At 48.2% G+C, this 7920-nt stretch overlaps 1 long non-coding RNA gene and 1 pseudogene across 5 annotated transcripts; one reads left to right on the top strand and one right to left on the bottom strand.

Moving 5' to 3' along the window:
- Positions 1-483: 483 nt before the first annotated feature.
- LOC120667853 lies at positions 484-1897 on the bottom strand (annotated as a pseudogene).
- A 531-nt stretch (positions 1898-2428) lies between these two features.
- LOC120666078 lies at positions 2429-6169 on the top strand. Of its 5 annotated transcripts, XR_005671541.1 has the most exons (5): positions 2430-3182; positions 4037-4107; positions 4181-4439; positions 4784-4954; positions 5606-5852. It is a non-coding gene; the product is annotated as an uncharacterized LOC120666078 (long non-coding RNA). The 5 variants fall into 5 exon arrangements; XR_005671539.1 differs by having other exon boundaries at positions 2429-3182; positions 4037-4439; XR_005671540.1 differs by lacking the exon at positions 2430-3182 and having other exon boundaries at positions 3990-4107.
- Positions 6170-7920: the final 1751 nt, after the last annotated feature.

Here is a 7920-nt window from a genome sequence, read left to right as displayed (position 1 = left end):
AGGTGGACAGCTGTACTTTGAGTTCAGCGAATCATTGAATCTGTCTGAATTCAGCATGATATACTGGTTGCCCATAACAATGTGTCATCTTACCTAGAAGTCTTAACAATGGAATAAACATACATGATACCTATTAGTTTAAACCCTAAACGGCTAAACCCTTTAACTGGAAGAACCAAAATATGAACCATTAGATGTTAAATTTATTTATTACATGCTGTTTAAGAATGTGCAAAAGTTACATCACAACCAGCATACACTTATTTTAACTGGGGTTTTGTGCTAAGTTGAAACGAAATTGCCAGGGGGGATGGATGAAGTTCTAGTTAATATAGATGTTCGTGTTCCATAGAGTTAAAGGATTTTAGCATGTTAGCCCTTCTGCTCTCCTGAGACATTGCGGGAAATAGTGTTACAGTTCCACTACGCAGAGAGTAAAGTATTTGATTTATATGCTAATAGATACACGAATAAACTGCCAACTTAAAAAAGCATCAGGGTGTATGTTATTACTTTAGACTTTGCTAAACAGGATAACATTCATGAGGGGGAAAAAAGAAAAGAAAGTAAGTAACTTAGACTTACAATAGGAGTACGATAAGATTTGGCATTCTAGTTTTCATCTTCCCGCTACATTATCGTACACATTGCCACACTGCACCAAGCATTGTGTGATTCAAGAGTTCAAGTGTCAGCTACCAAAGAAGGTGGCCATGCCATGATGTAGGGATGGACATGACTATCATTTAGCTTATGAAAAAGCTTCTCCAGTTTCCTCGTTTCCAGGCAGAAGGTTAGGAACCAAGAACGTAAGCTAGCATCTATGAACGTCTCCATGGTTGACAAGTACACAATACCGTCCATAACGTCCAACACTTTGAGTTCACCGTGCTCATCCCGCGAGCCCCCTGTGGTCTCAAGAACCTCTTCTTCCAACATGAAGACCCTGTCCACCATCCACTTGTCCACACCATCAGCACCAGCTGTCCTGTACCAAACAAACATGTTGAAGTCTATTGTACTGACGATGCAAAGCTTTCCATCCTTGGTTTCCCCAGCACTGTACATGTGTCCCTGTCCCTTCAGGTATTCTGGTAGGTCGATGCAGGCGAACTGCAGTGTCGCTGTATCCAGCACAACCATGTAGGCCTGGTCCGCGTGTGCCGAGTACAAGGACCCGTTCACCTGCTTGCCCCCGAGAAGCCAGTGCTGGTCCTCGGCCGGCTGCGCCGGCGCCGGCTCCTCCCAGGGGAACACCCGCCACTCCCTGGTGCCAGACGAGAAGACCGCGGCGCGCACCCGTGATGCGTCGTAGCAGATACAGACCACGCGGAAGGACTCTGAGGCTTCGTCAGAGGAGACAATATGGAAGCCGTGGTAGACGAACTTGCCGTGGAAGCCGTCCGCGATCTCACCGGGCGGCAGGGGGATAAGGTGGAGCGTCCGCGTGACGGGGTTGTAGGCGTAGATGTGCTCAGCTTCCCGGCAGACGATGAGGAGGTAGCCGCCGCGGCACTCCCAGATCCCCCACCCGGGGAAGGCGTCATCGCCGGTGGGGACGCGGGTGAGGAAGAAATCGGCGCCGCGGACGGCGCCGGCGAGGTCCGGGTCGGAGCGGCTCGAAGGAGGGGCTGTCGGCTCCTTCGGGGTCGAAAAAGAAGCCCAGGAGAGGCGGCGGGTGGAGCGCGCGGAAGCGGCGGCGGAAGGAGGGAGAGGAGCGGATGGCGGTGAGGAAGCCGCGGCAGGTGAAGGCGGCGCGAACGAGGGAAGGGAGCGAGGGGAGGTGCAGGAAGATGTCGAGGAGGAGGTCGTAGCCGAGGTCGTGGATGGTGGTGGCGGTGGGTGCCTGCGGTTTCACTGTCGGCGGCAGCCGCCGCGGTGGTTGCTCGGAGGACATTGCAAACAGCCGCACAGGCGGCAGGACGGATGGGTGTTTTCAGCGATTTGGGACGGGGCGGGCCGCTCATTAATGGCTAGTTTGGGAGCCCACCATCGTGGTTTTTTCCCGAGCTGGCAGCCCACGAGGAAATCGCTGCCAGCCCAAATTTTTTTGGTGTTGGAAGTCCAGCCGTAGGGAGAGTCCGATCCACCAGTTTTTCTTATGGCCGGCGCTCCCCACCTCCTGAGTCTGGGCGCGGATTTCTTTCTATATATGATTCGTGCGGGACTCCGTAGCCTCTCGATGTGGCCACGTCGGCTCAAATTTTTTTGGCCATGCGATCTCGTTCCGATGGTCTCGATGTCTGCTCGTCTGTGCTGCACAAAATTTCTTCGGTTCACATGCTGCAGTGCAGGTCAAGCACATCTTCTAGAAAGTTTTCATCTTCCTTCCTCTCGTTGACTAGCTGCGCCAAAAGATTTCTTCTGTTCACACACTGCAATGCTAGGGAAGCCCATCTTCCGGGAAATTTCTTTCTTCCTCCCTCTCCTTCCTGATAGTTCCTCTGATGTCTCAAGCTCCGCCCTCTTCTCTGAGCTCGTCTTGCGGTCCTCGCGGCTCATGGCGGCGGCCTCGCCTCGCCTCGCCGCCTGCCGTCGCGCAGTCCGCGCGCCCACCTCCTCCTGCACGGTTGTGGCCTCTGCTCCGTCGCCCGGATGCCCAGTTCCGTGCTCCAGCCCCGGCCCAGTCGACGACCTGGACCCGCAGCTATTCGGCGCGCCCTGCTGCGCCTCGCCTCATCGCCTGCCGCCGCGCAGTCCACACGCCCACCTCCTCCTGCGCGGTTGCGGCCTCTGCTCCGCCGCCCGGATACCCGATTCCGTGCTCCAGCCCCGGCCCAGTCGACGACCCGGACCCGCACCTTCTCGGCGTGCCCTGCTGCGTGCACACCGCACAGCAACTTCCGCGGGCGGCGACCATACCTCTGCGTCGCAGTGGGAGAGTTCGCCGCCGCTGCCATCGCCTAGGTACACAACGAGTTTGCCACTGTGCTGTGCCCACGCGCGAACCGATGGTTGTCGCCTTTACGCGCCCACAAGCTAGGTGTAATCTCCCTGTGCGCCGTCGCCGCCGTGATGGGCAGGCCACAAGGAATTCCGCGCCACCCCCTCTGTCGTGGCTGCGTCCGCCTCATCGGCCATGTTCTCCTACACACCGTTGCCCTCTGCAGCTGACGCCTCGACGCCATACGTGGTCGACGACCATATCTGGCCGGGGGATCCTGCTTCGCTTGGCTTCTATGGTAAGTTCTTCCTCTTCCTTGCTACTACTGTCGCTTTCTCCTTTGTTTCCTCTTTCACTTCTTTCTATGATATGAGGATCCATTCGATTGGCTGCTCCTATGTAGCTCGAACATTGATTCAGGCGCTCTGTAACGTGTGTAAGGACGGAACAGCCGAGCCCCATGGGACAGGCCCTTACCTCCTCGGGCTAACGGCCCCGGACCCACTTCCCGCTTGGGGACGGGTCCGGAGACGCCACATGTCCCAGAGGAAGGGAAGCTCCGAAGCTGACAGCCAAGGCCTCGGACCCCCCCCATAGGGGTCCGGGACCTCCCACGTCCATCCGGACCTCCCACGCAGGAGAACCAGCATACTGCACGGGCGCGGGCTCGTGCGCGAGTCTTCCGCTGGAAGACTCGCCCACCCACCACATTTAATGCGGATGGTTGAGGCGTGCACTGTCGCCGCGGCACGCGGGACAGCCTTTGTCAGGCCTCACTGTGCGCCGCGTATTACCAAGGTACACAGTGAGGCCGCCTGTGCCGCACCCGCGCAGAGCCCAGACATCGAGACCATCGGAACGAGATCGCATGGCCAAAAAATTTGAGCCGATGTGGCCACATCGAGAGGCTACGGAGTCCCGCACGAATCATATACAGAAATATCTTTGGATGCTCAGATCGAGTTTCCATCCTTTCGATTTTGCTTGTGCTCATGCGGCTTCCAATTACTCCCCCCCACCCTCCTTCTATGTTCTTTTCTTTTTTATAACAGATTCTTCACATCCAGATTGGTTTTGTATTTTCTTCTTTCTTTGATTTCAATCTCGATATGATGTTTCTCCTCATTGCGCCTTCTTCCAATTTCTCCTTAGCGTTTTTCCAAAGATTAAGTTACAGAATATGGTCTTCCCATTTCTTCCCTCTTTCTGCAATGGAATCCGAGGTACCCCTCTCTCTAGGAAATCCAATGGTATTCCAGCAAAATTTCTTTTTAAGCACTGAAAGGGATTTTACAGATCCTCTGCTGCAAATTTGTTGTTTCCCCCACTTATGTGGCTGACTGCATAAATACAGAAGTTTTTGGCATCCCCGACCTCGTTCTGTTATTACTTCCATTAAAAGAAGAATGCTAAATTTCATTTCCCAGCTTATGCAAAGGTATGTTATGCTTCTTTCATTTCCCAAAGTCTACCATCTCTTCGATCTTTCCAAAGAAACCAGAAAGCGCAAGCACATGAAAATGAAATCCAGGAGCTTCAATCGGCTGCAGAGAAGGTAAATTTTTCTACTAATTTGATTCGCATTATGTAGACAATGCCATGTGATTGCATTAATAGCTTATTATGCCTTTTTATTTGGTGGGTTTATTCTAAAATTGGGTTTGTTATTTTAATTGAATATAGGATTCTGCAGCTTATCCATACGATACTTTGTTCATAACTTACCCTTTCATATTAACATGTGGAGGATTTAAAGTAGTATTGCAGGTCATGATCTGTTAATGGTTGAGCCCCTTCAAAATCTGACGAAAGGGACCTGCACAAACTTCAATAAATAAACTGTATATTTTTTCCTTCACATAAATCCATTTCCCAACACTAATTACTTTCCTCAATCAGGCCAAAACCCTGCTCAACTTCACAACAACAAAGAAGGTGGTGTATGCAAGGTGAACAAAGAAACTGGATATAATCTTTGTGATCAGACTTCGTCGTGTGCTCCGATGATTAGCGGACCGTTACCTCACCAAGCTACATCTGTAGCTACTATCACAGCAGGCCAATAGCCAGGTTTGTCCACTAAGAAACAAACAGATACCTGTTACATGCTTTTTTATGTGCCATTTACACCAATTATTCAGTGTCCAGAGGATGAAATATATGTGCCTACCCTATCAGCAAATCATCCTAAAATTTATCTAAATCTGACAACTTTGGGGGTACAAGAAACCTGTCAACCACATGCATATAAATCATTAGCTACCTGCACAGTAAAGCCTTTCCTTTGACTTAAAAACTGCACTGTCCAAGGTTACTCTGTAAGTGGCATCTCTATTAGTTACGCAAAGTTGTACTTAGATGGTATACTAGAAAATGCATGAATGCTGCCTAAACCTTATTTGTTCCGTCTTATTCAGAACTATTTAGTTCCACACCGCGCTACAGATACATATTGGTTCTTGCTGCATGTATATTTGATTAGGATACAATGAAATTTTTTAGAAATCTACTACCACCTAATATTTCTTGACAAAAGACCTTCATATTCAACTACTTACCGCCACAGCTTACCCTGCTAAGCAAATGATTTTAAAACAAACTGAACACTACATTTCTCTAACCCACTACTCAGACACTACCTGTGCAGCCTAGCGTTTGACTTTCACTGCTCATACTACTTGCTTCTGAAATGACTATATTATTTGTTTTCGCTGTTTTTAGGTCTGCCCATCCCACAGCTCATCAACAGAATTGGAAGAAACCGAGCTACTGAGCTATCCCTAACCATAACTGCAGAAGACAACTCCCAGTTGCCTCTTGGAACTACTGAACAAGTTGAAGAAACAGCTGGCTTTACTGCTCCAGTCATGTTTCAGCTCCCTTCCCTTGAGATGACAATCCCATTGGTGGACACTTTCCTCGCTTTGTCAGTTCAGATCCCGTTCAGTTATATACCCGTGGAGAAATGGTATGTCTTCCAAGCTTTTGTAGTGGCCACAACAGCATTTTTTATCTGGAAAAGGTTGCTTCACTTCATCTTCAACTGCTGTGGTCTGGAAATACCCCATATACCACAATGGATGTGTGCTCTTATCGCATACATAAAGTTACATCTTTCTACCACGCCATATGTGATTAAATGTGGTTGACCTTTTATTATGAACTAAGACTGCGTCACACCATGAACACTTTTATGGGCAGTCGTCTTTATCCTTTGTCTACCCCAAACAGAAACAAGTTTGAAGGAAAGAGCGTCCAGGACCTTGATGCTTCAATTGATTCCCCTTGTCGTACTAATAGTAATCCAAACGATTGAAGCTGTTGTGTTCCTAGCTGGATACTACCTGGTGATTCTATGCCTGTTCCTTCGAAGATTCTTTGCAAACTATTAAACCAGGATCCTTTGTAGATTGCAGAATAGCTTGCTCCAATGGTACCTCTAACACCAGAAAAGAACACAAAAATTGATCTTCTTTATGCTACCTAAACTAACATCTTATATTTAGAACATCATTTTTATGCAGGATGAAACATGATGACAAGAGCAATCATCTGTGGAATCAGATTTTGTCCATTTTAAAATGCCCTCTTGGACCGCATATTGAGCAACTTAGCTTACCACGTAACCAGCATTTCCTTTAGTATGCCATGCTAATGCTAAACATGGTTACCAGCTACTAATTGGACACAGAGAGACCGGTTGAACCGATGCTTTCACTTTCTAACCCGTCGGTTCTTCCGGTAGTCTCGATTTTTCTGCAGTGGACTTCCAATGGCTATGTAACTCCTTCCACACTATATAAGGGTACCCCCTGTCTCATTTGAAGTGCCTTTGACACCCTGAATACCTGAGGCCACCCTTGAGAAGAAGAGCAAGTGCCTTGAGGAAAAGAGAGAAGATCTAGTATATTGTTTGTGCTTCAACCTTGAAGAATTCATCCTTTGCATGTGTAGCAAGTGTGCTTGAGTTAGGGCCAACTGAGTGTAGGTCAAGTGAGGGCTTAGGAGCTTGTTACTCTTGGTGTTTGACGGCACCTAGCCGGTCTTGGTGATTGGGAGGTTCTTGGTAAGCTCTTGGAGTTTGTGGGAGCCCCAAGACAAGAAGATTGTACACGGTGTGAAGCTCACCATTCCGGAGATGGAGAAGGAGCATTCTTGGTGATCACTTGCTCCTTGGTGAAGCAAGGGAGCTATACCCTTGTGTGAGTACTCCAACGTGGATTAGGGGGAGCGTCAACTCCTCGATACCACGGGAAAAAATTCGGTTGTCTCGTGTCGCTTACTTTTATTTCAAGCAATTAAATCTATTTATTGTTATTTTTGCTTTTGATTGCTTGTAGATTGACTAAGACAACTAGCATGGTAGTGTGAGCTCTTGGTTAGGTTTTGATCTTGCTAGTGTGCATTCATCTAGACAAAATGATCATGATAGTGTGTTTACCTACTTAAGGACCTTTTGCTAGCATGCTCTAGTGACTAGGTTTCAAATTTGTAGATTGGGCAATACTAGTCTAGGTTAAGGACTAAATAGAAATTTGAAAAAGTCCCAATTCAGCCCCCCTTCTTGGGCCACGATCCTTTCAATTGGTATCAGAACGAGGGCGCTCTTGTTAGGCTTAAAATCCTAGAGAATGGCCGGGGGAAGTGGTGGTCCACCCAAGCTCGATGGGAGAAACTATGCTTATTGGAAAGCTCGCATGGCGGGTTACCTTGAGGCTATTAATCCCATCGCTTGGGCTGTCACGGAAAAACCTATTGTCGGTCCTTGGAATGAGGATCAAGTCAAATATGGTGCTAGAGCGAAGAATGCTTTGTTTGATGCTCTTAGTGCAGAGATTTTTGCTCGTGTTCACAGCAAAAAGACGTCTCATGAAATTTGGGAAGCACTTGAAGCTATCTATGTTGGTTCTAAAAAGCTTCGTGAAGAAAAATATCAAGTGCTTAAGGAAAAACTTACTGAATTCAAAATGCTTCCAAATGAGTTGGTTGAACAAATGTATGCTCGATTGAATGTGCTTATTGAGGACATTAACGCT

This window comes from Panicum virgatum, chromosome 3N (genome assembly GCF_016808335.1).
Source record: "Panicum virgatum strain AP13 chromosome 3N, P.virgatum_v5, whole genome shotgun sequence".
In the NCBI taxonomy this organism is placed as follows: Eukaryota; Viridiplantae; Streptophyta; class Magnoliopsida; order Poales; family Poaceae; genus Panicum; species Panicum virgatum.
This window is presented reverse-complemented; position numbering and strand designations above follow the sequence as displayed.